The sequence below is a fragment of the Hermetia illucens genome, chromosome 3, assembly GCF_905115235.1.
Source record: "Hermetia illucens chromosome 3, iHerIll2.2.curated.20191125, whole genome shotgun sequence".
Classification (NCBI taxonomy): Eukaryota; Metazoa; Arthropoda; class Insecta; order Diptera; family Stratiomyidae; genus Hermetia; species Hermetia illucens.
In genome coordinates this window covers 56,718,846-56,741,171 of record NC_051851.1, presented here as the reverse complement: position 1 = coordinate 56,741,171, position 22,326 = coordinate 56,718,846, and the positions used below count along the sequence as shown (strand labels likewise).

General features: G+C 40.6%; 2 protein-coding genes across 2 annotated transcripts in view; one reads left to right on the top strand and one right to left on the bottom strand.

Annotated features, from left to right (window-relative positions):
• The window catches only part of LOC119651000, a 614,818-nt gene that overhangs the window by 387,321 nt on the left and 205,171 nt on the right, over positions 1-22,326 (top strand). The window lies entirely within an intron of this gene.
• Positions 1-22,326, bottom strand: part of LOC119650999 (actin cytoskeleton-regulatory complex protein PAN1-like) — a 375,349-nt gene that overhangs the window by 245,832 nt on the left and 107,191 nt on the right. Inside the window, exon 3 of the mRNA XM_038054284.1 lies at positions 21,277-21,325. The gene's annotated coding sequence lies outside the window, so the exon portion shown is untranslated. The remainder of the gene's footprint in view (positions 1-21,276; positions 21,326-22,326) is intronic.

Below are 22,326 nucleotides of genomic sequence, written 5' to 3'. Positions count from 1 at the left end.
CTAATCCTCCAATCCATTACCGATTTAACGAAAGCATTTTTCCGGATGTATTCAAGCTAAAGTAGGAAGCTCTAAATTCTCCCTAAAAATTTCGGCTAGTCTCAAGGAAAGTATTATATTCCAATATCTTACAAATGTTACTTCGACTATGAAAAAATACTGACAGCATATAAAATACAATAGAATAGTTTGGTTAATTCAAATCAACTGGAAAGAAATCGTTTCGGAAGATATGAACAACTTCTTATCGATGAGGGTAGTGAATATTGAAAGTCAAGCCCTTCTCTTCTGAAAATTCTCCATATATTTGGCTTAGTATGATAATCTACTCTTGACATTATAAGAAATGATTTATTTATTGAAAAAGTATACAATCGAAGATTTAAATGTAACTCCTGCTTATTCAGACACTTCTGCACACTGCCCCTGAAATTCTTCATGATGAGCTCCCAAGTGTTTAGCGAAATATTTTCCATTTCCTTGCGTACCCTGTGCTGTTTCATTTTTAAAATTTAAGAATGCCTATTTGAGGCCCAGTGATGGAGGGCGACTACTATAACTAATTACGAACAACAGAGAGTGATAATTATCAAGAATCCAACGCTCCAGTGCATCTATGCAGATCGGAAGCATAATTGAAGAATTCCCAGACGCCTACTCGAAAACAAGATGGAATCCACACGACCACTTGGGAGACCCCATAACAGTTAGCAAGAGTGTAGTTAAACAAATTTGAAGACAATTTCCTCTTAGCTTTTTGAAGAAGGCAGACTGATGGTGGGGATAGTTGGTTCCCGAAATACAATTTTATTCCCAGAAACAAATTAGCTAATAACGGAAATTGCTTTACTCATGATGTTAGGCTTCACAAATTACATTTCCTTCAAACTTCACCACGACCACGACGAACCAAAATTGTGTATCGTATTATTACTTATAAAGGTGCCTAATTTTGTACTTCTAGGATAAACTTGATGCTGTTTGCCGGGCAAATTTCAAAAATTTGGTAATATGCCATTATTAATTTCATCTGAGCAGATATCGGAATGGGATGTATTATGAGGCTTAGATTTCGTATAAATGCACCATTATGATTTTCTCCTCAGGCTCAGGCTCTGAGAACGAGAGCTGTGTCATTTTTTGGGGCACACATTTTAAGTCCTCACTCCTCGGTGTTTCGCTCAATCTCTATATAAGATAAGATGATTTTCGAAACGTACTACTTGACCATATTCGCGCTATAACCTCTCGGAAAAACAGCGACCATATTCCAGGCGGAGATATATGCCATTTTATTGGCAGCAGAATAACGTTTGCGGCAAAAATGGAAGGGTTGCACCGAATCTGTTCCGACAGTGTGGGGGCATTATTAGCACTAAACAGCAACGACACATGACAGCTGGTGCTGCTGAAACTTGGCCGACTGAACGAAATATTCCTGATGTGAGTGCCAGGGCACTCAAACATCGCTGAGAATGGTTTTGGATCCACAACGGTGGGGCAGAACCAGCTTTTGCGTCCGGCCATCTATTGTCAAGACTACTTTGAGGGGGAAAATTGTAAGGATTCACGCAGCGGGATGGAGAAATTTGAATTTCTGCCGACAGACTGTGAGAGAACCAGGGGGTGCTAAAGCGGCGTCCTTCTTGTCCCTTAATAAGTAAAATATGAAAACCCTAGTAAGGCTTTTAACGGGACTGCTCCTTAAACTATGACGTGAAAAAAACCATATTGTTGGTCTCGGCCGTATGCAGCCAATGTGAGGAGGAGGAAAAGACGGCCCTGCACTTCGTATGCAACTGCCCGGCCTTCTCAGACCTCAAACAAAGATACCTTGGTAATGTTTCCTTCCAAGATGAGTGTTCGCATGCTCGATCTCTGGAGAATGTTCTCAGATTCGGGAAAACCTGCACCGTATGTGAAAGGCCGATGAAAAGGCGATCTCCGGGAATAGTACAATGGGCCTAACAAAGGTCTGAGTGCTTGTAGCTGCGATTATCTACCCCAAGTTTATCTTTGTCTCCAGTTTGCTTCTGAAGATTTTGGGTTATCGCGTATAGAGATCATCAGTATCAGCCATTAAGAGACCCATAAGATCCTCCGTCTCTAGCGCTGCAGCTTTGAGAAGACACCCTGTCACTATGTGTGCCCCTGGTATATTACCCCAAGCATATGTCGACAATTCTGTTCCTTTGTAGCCTGGCAATTTAGCGGCTATAGTCCTAAGCCGTTCCGCAATGTCCTCCGTTGCGAGTTCCACCAGTATATGATATGGTCGAAAACGTTGCCTGACGATAAGGAATTCGATAATATCCTGCTCCTCATGGGTGAATATTTGTTCCGGAAATGTTCGTAGCAGTGTGGCCAGGGAAACGCTTTTGACCACAATAGTATGCTAATGGCGGGATTTCCGCTTTCTTGGATTCAGGTTTGGATTTTTGGGAGCATTCTCCTTACGTGGGCTAATCTCCGCTGCTCCCCGTTCTCTTGGCTGCGATAATGAAGACTTATGACTATTTTGAGCTTAAAGACCTCTTCACGTGCCAGGCCTTCCCTTAGATAACGCATACACCATTTAGTACCTGCGCCACTCAGACCTGTCACCTTCCTGATGTCTGGTATACTGATCTCAGACGTGCTGTTACGTGTCCCTGCTTTTTGAACAGTGGTCTTTGTTGATTGCGGTCTTCGCAGTAGGCCATTGCTTAGCTTGTCAGCTTCGTCCTTTCTGGGTGTAATCAGGATGCAGATATGTGTGGCACAAGTTTGTGTGGGGTACGGGTTCCCGCTTGTTTGCTGTGGTTTTGTTTGTGTTTGGTTTGCTCGCTTTTTATCCGTACTTGCCCGGCAAGATATTTCGTAAATTAATGAATACCTTTCATGGTCTCCGACTCGAAATCTCATAATGAGTTGTCTATGTATCTATCAACCATAGTCTATGTATCTATCAACCATGAGTTGTATATGTATCTAACAACTATACCTCACTATAGAAAATAGTGAATAGCAAACGCGCAGGTCTTCCAATAACTACAGCTTTGCAATAAGTGCGCAAACAGATTTCGGCGAGGGAATCGCGCTTAAGTGACATAAACGACAAGACAGATGAAGATCAGAAAAAAGGTCTAAGATTTAGATTCGGACGCTTTAGACGAAAATTTTTGTCAAAAACAACAGCAACTTGCTGAAATTGGTCAAGAAATAGTTTGAAGTAAGAACGCAAAGAATGGGCTAATAAGCACGATAGAATGGCGTTGCTTCTTTACAATGCTTGATGTTGCACAACTGCTCAGAAAACGTTGGAAAGATTGACTTTTCCCCATCCAGGGTCACCCGACATAGCCCTTTTGATTTCCTCCCGTTTCCTTCAATGCAGAGCAAACTTTCACAGAGCATTCATTTTTAAGGTAATTGAGAGGAATGGAAAATTCTGTCAGCGGGGCATTTGAGATTTCAACCAAACGCAGAAGAAGGTTTTTTCCATACCTCTCATGCTAACTTTATTCACAACGTATTAAAAGGTTTTAGTGAAATTGTTTGCAATGACCTTGAAGTGTAACAATATATATACATACGTTCACCTTATAAATTCCAGATACCTTGGGCCAGGACCATTTATTTCAATCACCTTCAGGACTTGTCTAGACAATATAATGAACAAAACAGAAGTAAAATTCTGGGATTTATGCGGGAATTAACAACCATTGTTTTCACACGGGAATTTTCTCCCCAAAGTACTTTTCAAGATCACAATTTCAGAGTCTGCTAAACACCTCTGAGAAAAGCATGTCTGCTCCACTACGAACACTTTTCCGAGTGAAAACATAAACTGACTTATGTGCTTTTATCATGATTCCATTTGCTCTGGATTTTTGTATTCATGCAGGACTTTATTAAAAGTGCTATTTATATAGAAGTATGCACGCCATACGAACATGTACGCCGATACCGAACAAGACAAGATATTCAATCCCATTTGAGTGAGGTGTTACGATAAATTGGCTGACACCAGCGTCAATTAATCATTGACTAATCAATAAGTTACACTTTTCTGCAAAATCGATTTCAAGTGTAGCGTCAGTTCTTTAAAATAGCGTTTGAGATTGATCAATTCGGCATGCCAATTAATTTGTTGTCTCTAATTAGAAGTCGCTCGCTGCAGTGCTACGTGTTACTAAGCCATTCCGCTATACTAGCATTGCAAATTGGGTTGGCACATTAATTAGTTTAATAAAGTACGTACATTTGAGCAGCCTAATCAAAAAGGTCTGAACATTCAATAATGCAGAAGATAATTTTCAATCAATGGAAAGTTTATTTTCAGTTCTTGCCTGTGCTGCGCTTTAATTTATTGGATTTTAATTATTATGATATGCTGGGCTTATTGATTTATAAGAAATTTCAAGCATGGATTCTAATAGTCCGGTAGCAGTGAAAAGATAAAGAGCTGGGTGTGGGTGAAATTTCGTTAGATAAATTTACGTATATAATAGCAAACTTTTGCATTTACATTTACGTTGGAGCCTGACGGGCCTTTAGTGATTCCTCATCTAAGCAGGAGCTAGTCCCGGCAACCCATAAACATCTATCCAACCATCGATTTTTCTTTCAGCGTTTCGATTGCAGATGCAGATAGTATGTCAGCGAGTTCACTTTAATATGATATTGACAATCTATGATTTCATAACGTGCATTAAATTCATCCGAAGAAGAAAAATTTTCCCCAATCAACTTTGTTAGCAATAGTGAAATTTCCGCCAAATTTAAGAGATGATTTTAGAGCGCCAGTATTGCTTGCATTTTAACTCTCCTTAGTTGGACTTGTGGTAACTTTGCAATGAATTTGTAAAATACAACGGTACATTATTATTCATTTTATTTGAGCAGATACCGGTATGAAATATATTTTTAGTCCTACATTTCATATTGGAACATCACAGTTATTTTTTCAATTTTTCGGATGGGTACTTTCTGAAAATAGGTCTAGTTTACACTTTTTAACGCCTTATTCGTTTTTTACAACCAACAGGAAAACCTATAACACTCCATGTAGATCCGTTTGATCAGCCAGGTGATCGTCAGAGGCAAAAGAAGCCAAACCGCTACTCTTTTTTAATCCAACATTCGAATCAAATAAATGCCAAAGAGTATTGAAAATTGTAACTCTCACGATTGATAACGAAAACAGCAGTACATGTAATTGCACGCCAGCATGGGCAGTTTCATATATAGCATGGCATGGCATAACATAGAAAGAAAAGCGTTTAAGAGTTTAAATCGGTTTTATTCTCATTACTGGCGAAATCCGAGCAAACCACACTACTCGTCATTTCAAACTCAATATTAGGCTGTGGTGGCAATAAAAAACTTGCAAAAATCTAAAAAGCTTGACCTCAATCATGCCTCAAATTTGGATGGAACTCTGTTATTAAGACTAATCAGTTCCAGTTATAGCTCCAACAGTGCGTCAAAAAACGACCGCTTGAAATTAATCCAAGCTAATTGTCGCATATACTATATCAGTTTATCAAATTGCGAAATAATTTTCAGGAGATTTTGATATTTTCCAAAATCTAAGAGAATCGTGAGCAATTAACTCACATTAGCAGCTTCTCATCATAAATTAATTGAACGTAGCTACAGACAAGTTCTCAAACAGACCAGAAGCCTTACAAGAACCCGGATAGATAAAGATGAAAAAATGTTGTTTTACATCGTTTTGATTTAAATGCTTTGAACAGATAAACATAAATAAAAACGCTAACCAATCGCGTTACACAGCGCAGGTTATGCATTGCTCACTTAAATTACCTAGAAACGTTTAGTCAGCCAGAGAGATGCCAATAACCTCTTAATTAGACCTCATTTGGAAGCGGTTCTATCGCTATGTTAACTATCGATTGAAAGTAAGGGTCATTCTACATCAATGCAGCTCCTCTTCACATTCCAAACAGTAGCTAGAGGAGGAGATATCATTTTACTCGAATTAGCCAATGATGCATAAATAATACTCGACCAACTAAAAGAGAAAAGCCCCCTAGTTGAACTTTAGGTTAATAAAAAGGCGCTACGAAGAACATGGATACGGAGACAGCACTCGTACTTCGGAAGATTGCCCCATTTTCTGATAAATGCGCCTTTTGGCTTATGCAATTTGAGTCAAAAACGTAGAGTTAAGGATTATATTAATAAAAAATACCTGACAGGCGAAGCGTAGTCCAGTTAAATTACATGGGCAGGGTATGTTCACTAAAGGCAAAAATGGGAAAATCCTAATTGTTCAACTCTGCGGCTTTTTCAGACCTTGATTCCGTTTCCTCGAGTAGGATGATCAAACTCCAGATTGCAAGGGATTTGTTAAAAGTGTTTGCTATGAAACCTCGACGTAGGTTATCTGGTATTATGAAAACCGAGATGGTTGTTTGAGATCGTATTCTCCAGGAGAATATACTCTCTGCCGGTTAAAGGGTAGTATAGGTAGTATCGGTCCCAGGGCGAAACGTGGATTGGTACCCACGATGGAGCATAAAACCTGGGAAATGCCTGCTGAACCAACACCAACAGCTCTACTACCAAACCCTATCTCCACTTCCACGTAGTGACCGCTGGGAGCTCTTTCTTAACGAAAAGCTGCAGACGGAGAAGGATGAAGGCGAGTCTCCCGCGCCTAAAAACGGGAAAATTGTACCAACTGGTCCTCCAAGTTGGGAGTTGGGTAGGGCGGACAACCCTACATGGAAAACAACTTGTTACGAAGCCACAACAGGAGCCTCGGACAGGACGGATTATACAACGACGAACCCGACAACGAGAACGGAATAACGATTTGCGCATTTTCTTATGGAACGTGTACAGAGATGAAACTGATAAGCAGCTAGCCGATACCCTGTCCCAATATAGGGCTGATGTAACAGCGTTACAGGAAGTGCGCTGGACAGGGACCGGTTTCCTGGAGAAGAGCCACTACACCATATATTATCGTGGCCATCCAGTAAACCATGTGCTCGGAGTAGGTTTCTTAGTCAGCCAACAAATGATACCTGTTGTTATCGGCTTGGAAAACATAAGCGAACGGCTATGCACTCTGCGCTTGCGAGGCAAGTTTAGAAATATAAGCTTCATTAACGTTCACGCCCCTACAGAGGAGACTGCAGAGTCGGAGAAGGATACCTTCTACGAGGCAGTAGAACGGACCCTCGAAGCCTGGCCCAGATACGATATCAAATTCATACTTGGGGATTTTAACAGCCAAGTAGGGAAGGAGCCCGTATTCAGGCGATACGTTGGCTCCCATTGCTTACACGAAAATACAAATGATAAGGGACTGCGGATTATTCAATTAGCAGGGTCACACGAAATGGTTGTTGGAAGTACCTGGTTTGCGCAGAAAGCGGTCCGCAAGCATACGTCGGTCTCTCTAGACGGGACCACTTTCAACCAAATTGACCACGGGTTGATCGAACGCCGCCACCTCTCAGCGTTGATGAATGTCAGAACATATAGGGGGGCCCACATAGACTCGGATCACTATCTCGTTGGCATGGTGCTCCGAGCTCGAACAACAATACCACCTAGAATCCCCTCTGACAATCAGGTGAGAGTGAATACTGAAGCCATCCACAACACAGCCCTCCGCGCCACCTATAAGAGGGAAATGGATGCCGCAATAACCGCAATCAACAGAGGACCTGGAGATGAAGCATCAACAAATGATCTTCACAACCACCTGAAGAACATTACCATGGATGCGGCCACAAACATACTTGGCCCCAGCCGCAAAAGGAGTCGGAACGGCTGGTTTGACGATGAATGTAAGCTAGCAACGGAACGGAAGAATGCCGCATACCGAGTAATGTTGCATTCTCAAAGAACGCGGGCATGCGTACAGACTTATCACGAACTCCGTCGAGCGAGAAGCGACTTCACAGACGGAAAAAGGAAGCCTGGGAGAATCAACAAGTCTGTGAACTAGCAAATTACAGGGAGCAACCGCACCAGGCGCGCAAGTTTTACCAACAAGTCGGCGGGATGGAGCCTTATACACCTCGATGCTCATCCTGCCGAGACAAAGAGGGAAATCTGATTTCCGACAGAATCGGCATATTAGAGCGATGGGTTGAGTACTTCGATGAGCTACTGAACAACCAGAACATCGGCGAGTTGGAGGTCCCGCCAACTGAAGACGACGGACAAATACTGCCACCACCAAGTTTAGGAGAGACAGTCCGTGCAATTCATCGGCTAAAAAATCATAAGTCGGCAGGAGCCGATGGAATTACAGCCGAATTGGTTAAATATGGAGACGACCAGTTACACCAAATGGTTCATTAACTTGTGCTCAAGGTATGGGACAGCGAAGCAATGCCTGACAATCGGCAACGAGGCATTATCTGTTTCATACATAAAAAGGGAGATATCACACAGTGCAGCAATTATAGAGGTATCACGTTGCTGAGTACCATCTATAAGATATTCTCCGTTATCTTGCTAGGCCGGATACTCCCATACGCCCAGAACATCATTAGCCCATACCAAAGAGGCTTCACTCCAGGCAAATCAGCAACAGATCAGATTTTCTCTCTGCGGCAGGCGATGGAAAAACTGTTGGAAAAGGGATAACAGCCGCACCATCTGTTCATCGACTTTAAAGGCGCCTATGATAGCATAGCCAGGGTAAAACTCTACACGGCCATGAGAGAATTCGGTATCCCGACGAAATTAATAAGACTGACTAGGCTGACCCTGACCAACGTGCGAGGCCAGATAAAAGCAGCAGGATCACTCTCAAGACCATTCGACATCAACAACGGTCTACGACAATGGGATGCCCTATCATACGTCCTCTTTAGCCTGGCCCTGGAGAAAGTGATCCGTGATGCTGATGTAAATGCAAGAAGTACGATCCTCTTCAAGTCCACCCAACTACTGGCCTATGCTGACGATATCGACATCGTGGGAAGAACCACCCGAGACGTGCAAACTGCTTTCATCCAGATCGAGCAGGCGGCGCGAGATCTTGGGCTGCACATCATTGAAGGCAAGACAAAATATATGATGGCAACATCAGCACCGAAGACGCACCAACCAACAACATCAAACCGACCTGGCCAAAGACGAAGAATAAGGATAGGAGAAGAATAGAGGAGAAATCACAACCGATAACAGCTACGACGATGAAATGCGCGCACGGTTGTTATCAGCCAAGGGAGCCTATTTCAGCTTACAAAAACTGTTTTGTTCGAAACGTATCACCATAGGGTCAAAGCTCTTACTGCACAAGCCTATGCTCTTGCCTGTCCTTATGTATTCCTCGGAGACTTCGATTATTAGCAAGAAAAATTGCGAACTCTTGGCCGCATTCAAACGGCCCTACATGACGATGGACGATTCCGTAGCCCACATAACGACGAAATCTATGAGCAATACCACGACCGTCTGGTTGTGGATAAAATCCGGCTCAATAGGTTACGGTAAATGGGTCACTTAAGGATGAGGATGATCTAGCCCAAAGTATCTACAAGTTAAATATCTACGACAGAAAAAGAAGACGAGGCAGAACCTGCCTAAGGTGGAACGATGGCGTAGGCCAGGACGCCAGATAGCTTTTAGGGATATCGAATTGGTGGACCTCGGGGCAAAAGCGGGATGTCTGGAGTTCCTTATTAAGGCAGGCCTAGACCGGATACCGGTTGTTGCGCCGTTGATGATGATGATGATACTCTCTGCCCGGTTATATGAAACTTAGTGACAATCCAGCTTAGCTACGAGTTATTAGAACTTGTAACATAAATATACAGCGTATATATATGACAGTTGGAGAATGATCTAGCAGCTCTAGATCAAGACTATATATATGATTTTTCGAATACACTTTTACCACTTATAAACCATATTACACACAAAGGTTTAAATCAAAATTTCAATCATGCCCTAATATTGCATTTTGCAAATAAAGTGCTTGATGAGATTAGAAAATTTAATAATCTGTCTTTCTCAGGTTCCAACTTCCAAAACCCAAACCCATTCTACTCTCTCAAGCGTACTGTGTACTTTCATTTCATAAAATTTTAGCTAAAAAGACGTATTCCTAACTGGCCCGAGCCCGACTATGGCAATAGAATCATCCTTCCTTCGACCTTCACATTCTTTGTCGCCAATCCTTTACCTGAGTGACCGTGTATTATCTATTTATTAACAAAATTATAGAAGGTCAACGTTTTGTATTTCACGTGAATTTATTGAACGCTAAGGCGTGTATGACGTCGTATTATAAATGGTGGACTCATTTCAACGGCGGAGTTGCAGTTTGTAAACATACCAACGAATATTTAGAAATTTTAACTGAAAACAAGTGGAAAAACGTGCGTAAAATGTTTTTCATGCAAAATAAACCCAAAACCTTTATATCCGAAGCGTCAAGCTTCCGGCACTGCAACTTGTTTTGGTCTCAATACGTTTCTTCCAAGTAAACCTGTATCTACTTAGACTAAGGAATGGATACATCGTTGAGGTTAATTGCCGGACGAGTTCGTTTCTTCAATGTGAAGGTGACATGACAACACTGGGATTAGAATGTGTCTAGATTGACTTTGTAGATGAGAGTTTCAAGCCAGTACTTATCAAATGCCAGTGAAACGTAAAGAAATATGGCCGAGTAGTGAATTTCTACCCGTCCAAAGTAGCAAAGTACACTTTTTGCCGGAGATTAACCGATGAACTGGTGAAGAGAGATAATTTTGTTTTTATCACAGTGTTGTTAGAAGTTGAATAGCAATCCCAATAGGAGGAGAATTTTCAGGCTATAAATCATGAAAACCATTGCATCTTTATCTTCGTTCATCATCATCAACGGCGCAACAACCGGTATCCGGTCTAGGGTTGCCTTAATAAGGAACTCCAGACACCCCAGTTTTGCGCCGAGGTCCACCAATTCGATATCCCTAAAAGCTGTCTGGCATCCTGACCTACGCCATCGCTCCATCTTAGGCAAGGTCTGCCTCGTCTTTTTTTACCATAGATATTGCCCTTATAGACTTTCCGGGCTGGATCGTCCTCATCCGTAACCTATTGAGCCGGATTTAATCCACAACCGCACGGTCATGGTATCGCTCATAGATTTCGTCGTTATGTGGGCTACGGAATCGTCCATCCTCATGTAGGGGGCCAAAAATTCTTTGGAGGATTCTTCTCTCGAACGCGACCAAGAGTTCGGAATTCTTCTTGCTAAGAACCCAAGTTTCCGAGGAATACATGAGGACTGGCAAGATCGTTTTGTACAGCAAGAGCTTTGACCCTATGGTGAGACATTTCGAGCGGAACAGTTTTTATAAGCTGAAAATCAGGATCATCATAATGCCCGAGATGCCATTAAGTATATGCGCTAATTGCATAATTTTCTGATCTTGGCAGTGCCTGGATTATATGGCTCGTAATAAGGTCGAAGCCAGGACTACTTTGGCGGTCGGCGCAGGATCGGCGTATTGAGCTCCTTCACCACTTTTCAAAGGGTAATTCGTGGTTGGGAAACGCGTTTGATTTTCATACAAGCAATTTAGATCCTCATATTTCACCTGCTGCAGATTCTTTTTCAAATTTAGCGCTTCAAACATTTCACATTCACCCATCACTTCCTTTAAGTCGGTCGATTACTTTAAAATACTTTCGAGATTCTGCAACTGGACCTCAGAATCTCTGTATGCACCATACAGAGCAACTGATGAATACATTTCGGTGAAGATATGCGTAAAACAAAACCTTATAAAAATCGGTTTACTGTCTGTCCATCTATTTGTCCGTTTGTCTATTGCGTACACTTTTCCCAGTAACTGTTACCCCAATTGACACCAAATTTGGCGAGAAGGTGGGTACTGAGCTGGATCTTTTGAAATAAAATTGATAATAATGTAAAATATAAGTATTTAACTGAAAAGCCTTAAAGAGGTCGAATTCGCCAATATGGCGCAACACGGAGCTATAACAAATCTACTGCTAAACGTGATGAAAAAGTTTGCAAACTGCTCTCCAAAAATGGTAAACCTCGGAGAACTGCATACAGCACAAATTTTGCAGGGATCACCCCATTCTACTAAGTATATAAATAAGGTTTACACATACTCCTTGGATAATTGTCCCATGACAAAGTACTTTATACGATTTTTAATGAGAGTCCTTAAACTCCGATCACCTTTGCTATCTTGGTGCTTTACATTTATCGGTAAAATGAATCTTCAAATCCCAGTGTTGGCGAGGAATGTTTGTACTTCAACTTTATGTTGCGAGGATGGTTTGAAGAATCTGTGTCTGATTTCGCATGAGTTGTTGCATCAAGTTTTGCATTGAGGTCGTTAATTAGTTGACGCTCTGAATGGGTTAAACCATTGGGGATTTAGATTAGTTGCTAAATTCGGCACGCTGTGTTGCTTCGAGGCTGAATTTCACAGTATCAGCATAAAGGAAGGCCATTTGGCATAAGTCTGTCTGAACAACTGTTGCCCTCCGATGTAAAAGGTCGTCTTTTTCTTTAGCCTTTGTACCATTCACAAGCGTGGTCGGCTCGATCATGCAATGTAGAAGGTATCACAGAGTCGCATCAACTCGGGTTCAATGCTTTAAGTTACTGCTAGCCTTTTGCTGTTTTCAAGCTGAAATATATTGTCATTTTTTTCCATTAAATCAAATTTTCCTAGTGACTCATTATATTTGGTCAAATTCACTGTAGACCTGAATTTCTGTCTCATTAACGCTGCTTTTTTCACCAGAACAACATGTAAGTTGTTGTGTGCTGGTGTCCATTTTACTGTTATTAACAAACAAAGCTACAATACTACACTATACTGCAAATGGAATTACCATACACCCAAATATTTTTACATAAAAAGTCTAAAAATCCTTTCATACTTGAAGCGCTGAGGTGCCGGTCTTCGAATTGTCCATATTCTCCAGTCTCGGGATGAAACGAATTTTATACAGATAAAGTCGTATTTCTCACACAATTGTCCTGAATAAGATTCTAGAAATACGCAGCGCGTAACTCATCTTGGCCTTCGCAGAAATGCTTTTAATACATATTGCTTATTCTGTGTTACCATCTTCAGCACCCAGAAATTATTCTAGTCTCAGGCAATTCCCCTAAAACTCTCCAACTTTAACTTTAAAGTGGAACGACAATTAGTTAGATTTGTTATGAAAATCATGAACCTTTAACACGTACGATTTATTGCTCCGAACCAAGAAAACCATTCACGGGAGATTCAACTTCCTACATGTTCATTGAAATTTTATGGAGACGAAAAGTCTTGCACATTTCCAACCGCGATGGGAGTTGCGTGAGCAAAATTTCGCGCATAAGGGCTAGTGTAAGTGCCATGTATCTGATGCAGTGCATTAGTGTGTGCCCACATGGTTGCCAGTGCGTGGCTGCGAGTCATAGCAACAGACATTGCACAGCTGCTTATGATTTCCGACATCCCAGCGGGAATCAAAAGCAGGGCTTCCTTAAAGATTCATTTTGGATTAATGGTAGTTGATCACAACGGAATCAATGAGCGAATGATGCTTACAAGTTCCTCTATGGCAAGCTTCGTGAAAGCAAACACGAGCAAGTTTCTCGGCAATAGATCCATGTTTGCTCTCCTGGGAAGTAAGGAGGAAACAAGTAGATGAATTCAAGATCAATCTTTCAGATAGATCCGTTTCCTGCTGGGATAAAATGAAGAAGCACACAAAAAAAGCTATCTAAGCGACATCGACACACCAACACCACTTACCTACCATGCCTCTACCCGAAAATTGCACAATGAAATACCGTACCCCTTTTGCCATTGCTCCTCCTGTGTATAGTCCACTTGCTCCGAACATAATTCTCACACATGAATGCATGCTGTGGCGCACCCTTCTCTATAATGACCGTAACTAGAAAACTAAATAGCAACCTTCACATTAATTCGGTAGACTCTTCTTCTTTTTAGGCATACCGTATGCATGTAAAGTTTTTCTGGGCAGCCCTGTATGACTACGATAAAGCCAAGCATAGTGTGGAAGCGTACTAATTGATACCCCATATGGCAATCTTAGATAAAAGAAAATTTTTCATACAAGCTGATAGTCAAATGTTCAGCAATCTAAAACCTAGACGGCCATTGTTCATCCTTATAAAATCTATACAGTGTCAAACAAATCACGCAACGCATGCTCATGTGGGTTTTTTTGTGTCATCATGGTCAAGTTTGAATTGTCAGCCTATGCCATGAGAGAGACAGGATGGGCACGATATATAGAACAAAGAGAAAGGTCCCTTTTTTCTAGTCCCGTTAAAGAATTACGGCGGTCACCACTTCTTTGAACGCCATGGCTTCTAAAAGTGGTGTTATATTTATGTCAAAAGGTTAGCAGCAGTAAACGAGAGTATGAAATGAGATACAGAAGATCCTCTCTCTCAAATCCCATTGAATAGTCGTGGCGCACCCCCTTTAAAATAGTTATTGGCGCTGGCCAGTATTTCAGTATTATCATGGTAAAGTTTATTTTGCGAACCTCATCAATCTCCCTGTTATCAACGAAGTTGTATAAAGGAGAAACGCTATTTATAAAAGGAAAATTTCCCCCGTTATAACATCATATTATAATGACACAACGATTAATTTCACGTGATGGCGCAATATACAGAATACAGAGAATATTCTCGGCTGCTAGCATGCCTGAAAATATTTCGTTCTAAAGAGGATATCAAATCTTTGCATATTCGAAAATGTGTTCTTTTGTACAAATTCCAGAAAGGATTTCTTATTTGCACTTACCCTCACTACCTCCCAAAAATCGAATACATAAGCATAAATCACTCAACTATTCCACCAATCACACGATTAACGTCGAGAAAGTATGAAAGCCAATTTTTCATTTTATGTTGCCTCTTACTATTTTTAAAACGAATTTGTCACCGCCATATATTACGCATTAAATATATTTTCAATTCTGCTATCATCTTTTAGTTATTCGACCTTCAAATGCCAATCGTTTCGCCTACCTATTAAAAAGAGCATACCATTGCCAGTTCCCACGACTATGTCGTTGACTTTAAGATATGTTTTCAAAACTGTTATTCGGAAAAAGCTTAAAATAAAACCGAAAAAAATCTGCCGACTCAGACATTCGCAACTAAAAGTGAAATTGTACATTTTCGATTTACCAACGCTACGTCTCCCCTCAATTTTGCAGCTTGTCTGCCCAACTACGAAATCTAGGAAATTTATCTGTCTGCTCAGCTCGGAGACGTGGCAAGGATACAAAAAATGACACTCAAAGCGTATCCCATTCCGTGAGGTAGACAATCGATTTTTTGTTGTTAAACTGACGACCTTGTTCGGCCCAAAATCCACCCCAGCAAAGCTTTCGATAAAAAACTGTAGGGAAATGAAACAAAAAACGTGTCGACCATTAAAAAGCATCAGGGCTGGTATCGAATTACATGGAGGCCACTGAGTTCATCGCTGATTAACTCTCCGAGTTTGGTCTTTTTTTCAACCCAGTTGAACTTTTGATTGGGCATATCTCAACTGAATTTTGAGTGAGACTAATTATACGGAGAAAGTTGGATAAATTCAAGCGTGACGAATCCGTAAAGTATATGCAAGGAGGAGATGAAAAACGGAAAATAAATGAGAAATAATGGTCGTGACGTTTTGATTGATTACTTGCTTCTTTAGCGATCAGTTTACATTTTAGATAGGTGTCAGTCTATAGAAGACATCTTAATTTGCCATTAGCCTGCCTAGAGTTTGATAAAAGGCTCCCAGGCAATATGCCCTTTCCTACTTCTGTACATTTTGATGAATCCATGGCCTGTCGCTCTCCGAGCAGATAAAAATGGTAAGACGATTTCTGTTCTATGATATATTTCAAAGTGCATATTGATGTCTACCGTTTAATTAACAACAATGCGTAAGACAAATACCTATCCGACAACAATGCAACATAGCAGAAACATTCTCTGCAACATATAGCCATGTATGTACATTCTGACATATCGAGATTCAATTTAGAGACATTTGCGAGTAATTCCTTACGGAATAATTGATATGGAGAATGCTTGCACTGTTGCAGTTGCGAAGCAATTCAATTACAATACTTGCTGGAAACTTTGTTTGCGTCTAACATTTCCTGGCTACTTACTCAAACCATTGTGGTATTCCTGCCGGTACTAGTGGCCACAGAACAACAAAGCTCGGGCGTTTGAAATTTAATCGATTGATTCGAAAGCACGCAGTCAGCAGAGGAGAAAGATAAATCAATTTCCGCGGTTACTTGAGAAAACTTCAAAATGTTAATCGAAGTTTGGAATTCAATAGGAAAAGGAATCTTCCCACGGGATTATCTTAAAAAGGCAGATAAAATCGGGTACGTGTCTTCTGACACGATAAGAAAAAGTATCTTTTACTTTAGAGGTTTACGGCCTGTTTTATGAAGTTTTTTTTCTTGCGAAAATGAAAACGAAATTCACTTGCATTTCCTTTAGAACTGAAGTTTCTGTTAAATATTTTAGCTTGCACAACAATGAAAGGCTCAAAAGTATCTGACTGTATTAACTTTGCTACCGATATATGTACATATTCGATTATGATCTAGGCACGTACCCTTATTTCAAATATATTTATAGTGAGTATTCCTGGATTCGCAGCAGGGACATAATTTCATGTGCTTTATCTTCAACTGCATGGCTGATCATGCTGTGTATTAAGAAATGCATTTTTGGCGTCTACTTCGGACCAATGCGAAACTTTATGTAAGCACATGTAAGCATTGTTACGAACCGCTAATGCTGCGGGGATTATTGTTGTGGGTGTGTATGGAGGCCGATACGCGTAAAGTACCGCTGATGAGTAGTTTTGAACGTTAGGAGAAGCAACTATCATTGCCGTGCCCCATTACAGCGCGTTGGGAACTTTGTTGCGATCAGAACCAAGCGTGTTGTAGTCGATTATCCTATGATCATTTCTTTTGCAAAAATTTAGGGATTTATTCTAAAAATAGAAAGAAAACACCGAAAACTCAAGTGGTTTAAAAGTAATTTCTAGTTCTGGTTCTCCGGCTATCTAAGTATGCATAACAATTTTCTCGTTCGGCATTGTCAGCAACAGGAAAAGCAGCTTAGTTCTTAGTTAGTTTTGCTTAGTTGTGTGCAACTGGTTTTTGTGGACTTTGTTAATACCACCACCGCCAAATGAAAATTGCACTTCATAAGGATGATCATCCTCCATTTTTATATTCTGATGAAAGAAGGGTAGAAAACTCAAAGGCTCGCCCCCATCGATTGGAGATATGATCTATCGTGACTGTTCCTTAATTATCGCGGCTGTTGGGTTCCGAGTTTCACGACTCCACGGGTGCGATCGAACCGGTGTTATTCCCCCCCCCCATTTTACTTGTGCGTTCATAGGCCTCAGATACCATCTAAGGTATAAAGCCGTCGTTGTTCCAGTCGGCCTTTTGATTGTTTCCCATTGACTTTGATGTTCAGACCAATCTTGGCAAGCGAGTTCTCATCAGCGCGAATTACATATCCGTACCATCGATCGGTCGGTGCAACGTCATATTGATCGTGATTCCACATGTGATCATGACGGGTTACGCCAATGGTCAAACGCAACATCTTCGTCCCCATTACCGCTGCTCATCCTCTCTTATGGTCGGCCAAAACTCAGAACCATAGGGCGCAACAGGCCGGACGACTTGGCAATAGTTCCGCACTTCTTGACAAATCCGGCTTGGATTGAATTGAATGGTGTCACGAATACGGTTATCAAAATCTTCTTAGTATGAGACAGCAACTCACTCGGATGGCAATTTGAATATTCTGCCATACTGCCTTCACCTTTCCATATTGGACCGTCCCGCTTTCTTGCCAACATTTTTTACTCTCCTCAATAACCTGATTCAAGAACTCATCGAGACACAGAATTGGACACCAGCTCTTCGCTTTCTAGAGCTCGCATGTTATTCTATCAGGTCTTCTTGCATTTCCCGAGCTCAGCCCCTCGATTACTTCCTCAGCTGTAATGGCACCGTCGTCAGTGCTAACAAAAGTGGGGGATCAGTAAATTTTTCCGTTGAAATCTGCTCGAAACATTAGTCGCCGCTTGTCGAAATACTGTTTTTGTCATAAACGCAGCAGAAGCGATTTGCTATGTGCGTTGGTGTCGGCTGTTGACAAATCGGTAGAGATCTCCCTCGCCGTCCCGACTGTTCCGTTAATCGTAAAAAACTTTGTTATGGACCGCTCGGGTAACAACGATCACTTTCTTTCCTTCTTGGTTGGCACTCTTAGAGACATGCCAATTGGCTAGTATTTTATCAATGAGAATTGTATGTATTTCTCCTGATCGTTCCTTGTGTAGCATAGGGCATCCACACAGTTTCAAGTTTCAGTGAGATTGTGCTACAGGTATACCACACTTAATGCTGCGCATGTGATAAGCCAACAGCAGCGGTACAAACACAAATATCCAAAGTGACCAGGATTAGAACTCGGAGTAAAGAGACCGAGAGGCTAACGTCCAACCTTCTCAAAAGCGGTAGTCGAGAAATATAAGATAGAAGCGGATATAATAGCGAGCTTCATCAGCTGGTCATCAAGTTGGTCGATTTCTTTAACGGCATCACGGAGACTCTCAGAGATGGCAATGCCGACACCATATTATGAGCATGAACTACCAAAATAGAGAAGTTTATAACCATTTTACAGCGTTTGCGGTCTATGTGGCAGCTTCTGGCGCTTCACCATTCATTACTTTGTAGAACGCAAATATGAATGCACCTCTTCCCAAGAGCTCTCAAGAGTTCTTCTTTTTTCGCAGTGAAGAAAAGACATATTTTTTTGTGTTAAGCTAATTTACTTACGTCCGGATGCCGTTCATGTGTCCGGCATATTTGCTCATTTTTTACAGGACTCTGACCCATCCTGCCGCATCGGCTGAGGTGAATACCAAGAATTTCTCCGAGAGATTTCATTCCACACCATCATTGTTTTTAAAGATATTGAATGCGTTTTCTTGATGGATCTGTCGCATAACCTGTTACCAAGAGGGATCAGTTAGGATTTAATATAATGAAGTAACTCCAACTGAATTTATTTGATTTAATTAGCGTGGAAACTATTTCTTTCTTCAGAGTCTGCTTTTCAAAAATAGGATTTTCTATACGTTCCGATGACGTCATTAATTAATCATGGTTTCAGAAATAGAAGGGCGTTTCTGCTCTCCAATTTGCTAACTGATCGGCTGCTTCATCACCTTATAACCTAATACGGCTCGGAGTCCAGGATATCCAGAACTTATTATACAGGCCAAGCGTGCTCAATTAAGGTATTCTTATACCAATTTGGAACTCACCTGGTTGAATTTGAGTACCTTGCTATCTGGCTGTAGGTTGGTTTAAGTCAACACACCTATCTCCCCCGCTACAATCTGCCCATCGATATACAAGGAAACCATATGCTCTTTCGCAGCAGCATCAGTTTGTATTTGCTAGGTATTCGCGTCTCAGCAGCAACAGCGGCTAGACAATTTAGGAGCTCATATTCTGCCGGTTATTCGCCAAAGCAGGTGCAGTTAAAGTTTTAATTCGTAATTAATACAAGAGTTTTTACGACAACCATCTAGTGGCATAGCCCAGCGCAAAAAATATATTGACACATAGCATAAAGATTGTAATTACCCTCGTATACATGATCATACATCAAAGGGAAGTAAATAAATTTGGATCCTCCCTTGTGAAACATCCGAAGCGCTTCATCAAAGCTAAGCTGATGGGTAGCAGTCAGTGAACATACTTGAGCACCTGCACAAAAGCTATCTGTTACTAGTGTATGCTATTACTGACGAAAATGCAAAAACCACAACTAGTTATTATGAATCCAATTTCTCTACTTTTCCTGTACGTCATTATATTTTTTCGGTATTTATGAAACATTCAAGCGTTGAGGTCTTCTACCTTGTGACGTCTTCCATTAAAAATAAGAGAGTTGTCAAATATTTTAGGCCAATTGCACAAACCCTAAAACTAATCTTACTGGTGATACCTACTACCCCACTTTGCATAATTTTTAATTTTAATAAGTTTATATTATTCGGTTATCAACGCTTAAAGTATCAGCACAATCGATATGTGCAATTTAATGACATCAGGATAGCAATAAGCTTTCTGATTCAATTATAAACAAATGACGTTCAAGTGCACGATAGTATTCAATGAAAACCAACCTTACCTCATCATTACATTACGTTGTCATCATCAGCTAGAAGAGCTCCAGGATAATTTCTATTCAGGCTGAATTCACTCTTCCACTATCACTGGCCTACGGTGAGGCAACCGCAGACTTTCGGGGCTGCCTTTGAAGTTTCAGATAACGAATTGCAATATCGACTTGGATCCATCAATTAAAGGCGAATTCGAAGTCTCGCCGTAGTTTAGGTGTTTTCGTGTAATTTGTTCAATTAAATTACACTGTAAGGCTATAAGTGAACGTGATCTTAAATAATAATTGGACTGCTGGGAAACTTTCCTGCCATAAAAACCAAGCATTTCTACAGTTTACGACGTAAAAAATGCTCAAAATCAAACATAACGAACATAAACTTAGTGTGAAATTAAACCTTATTAAAATCGATTTTCTGCCTGTGCGTCACACTCATTTTCTCAGAAACGGTTAGTTCTATTGTTATGAAATCTAGTAAAAAGATGGAAGTTTCCTCGCTTGCAGTGAGTAACATCGTTCTACGTTGATTTTAAGGCGGGTCCGTATACATGCAAAAGGGGGATGTAAAAATGAAAGGTCTCAATCAGTACTTTTCGAGCTAAATATTAGTTTTGACATTGGTCGCAACGACCCGTTTTTAGAAACTATTCAAGCGAGAAATCTGAAAAAATTCTAGTGGTCCAGACAAAAATAAATAAAATATGGAATTACAGCAGCAGACCCTTTGTCCACGGCTAATGGTGAGATGATGACAGTTACATTAGTCAAGCAACCTTTCACCATGACTATTACAGGCACCAAACCGTCACATAAACTAACAAAGGGTTTTCAAAGAAATTTTCTATAAAGTTTAAGTGTAAATTTTGGGGACTATCCAATCTTTCATTGGCACGCAAGTATTTTGAAGTATGGAGATTATTAGCCCAGCCTTCACCTCCTTCGACGAGCAGAGAATATAATACAATGAGTAAAATTTAAATCTTTTACTTAAAGGGAGTATTAGCCTAAAATAATTTAAAAATACTCACCCTCTTCTCAAGATGATAAGTTGAGCACTAAAAGCTTAGCACTTAGAACCTAAAAAAGAGAAAATTTGATGAGTTTTGGGATGGTGTAATAAAATTTGGAAATATCTATATCTATTATCATTATTTTGGGTATATGGGCATATGATAAACATGGGTAAACGAAAACAAATGGTTCGAATATGAATGATAGAGGGTAGAAATAAGAAACAACCTGAAGAGGGACACCCAAGGATTGGGACCATAATAGGCATAAGCAACGATTAAGGAAGACTCGATGTGACTGATTATAGCTGAATACATTGAAGACCCTCAAAAATAATCATTCGGAATTAAAAGGTAATATCTTTTAATTAACTTCTAAAAAGTTTACATTTCATATCGCATGTTGAGATATTTAACTACGACAGTAAAGTCAGTTTAGTTGGTTACGATAAGCCCCTATGCGCGTCAACCATGCTTACACGCTTTTGCTGTCGGTTCGTGGTACTGGTAGCATGCATCAATTCCCTTCATAATTTTCCGAAAAGCTTCCACCTTTTCTCTAGTGTTATGCGCCACCTCGTTCTAAGGTGAGCGGTAGCTTTTCCTTTTATGACACTGCCGCCCGAAATTTGTCCCTGAAATCTTCACTTCTATTATCCTCGGCGGAATGGTCACTTCATTCAATTGGTAAACTCGAAAAATATTTCACTAGTGTTGTACTCGACCTATCCACCGGAATTTTTGAACATTGATATGGGTGAAGACTTTTGTTAGTAAAAAAGATACAAGGGTTGTTTAGTAGAACATCTCTTAAGCCTTATCGAATCGAATAGCACATTTGGCTTAAACGAACTTTGGTAGGATATTAAATAAGCCAACGGACTGCAGCATGGAATCACGAAAGCCCATCTAATGCAAGTTATCTATCCATCCACTTATCCACAGGCGAACCTAATTCGCAAGAAGGCACGTTGACTGGGTCTGAGATTTCTCTGCGGAGCTTGAAGGACAATCAGGAGTAATTTTAACATCAACAGAGAAGAGTAGAAATTGCCAAAATATGGAGGA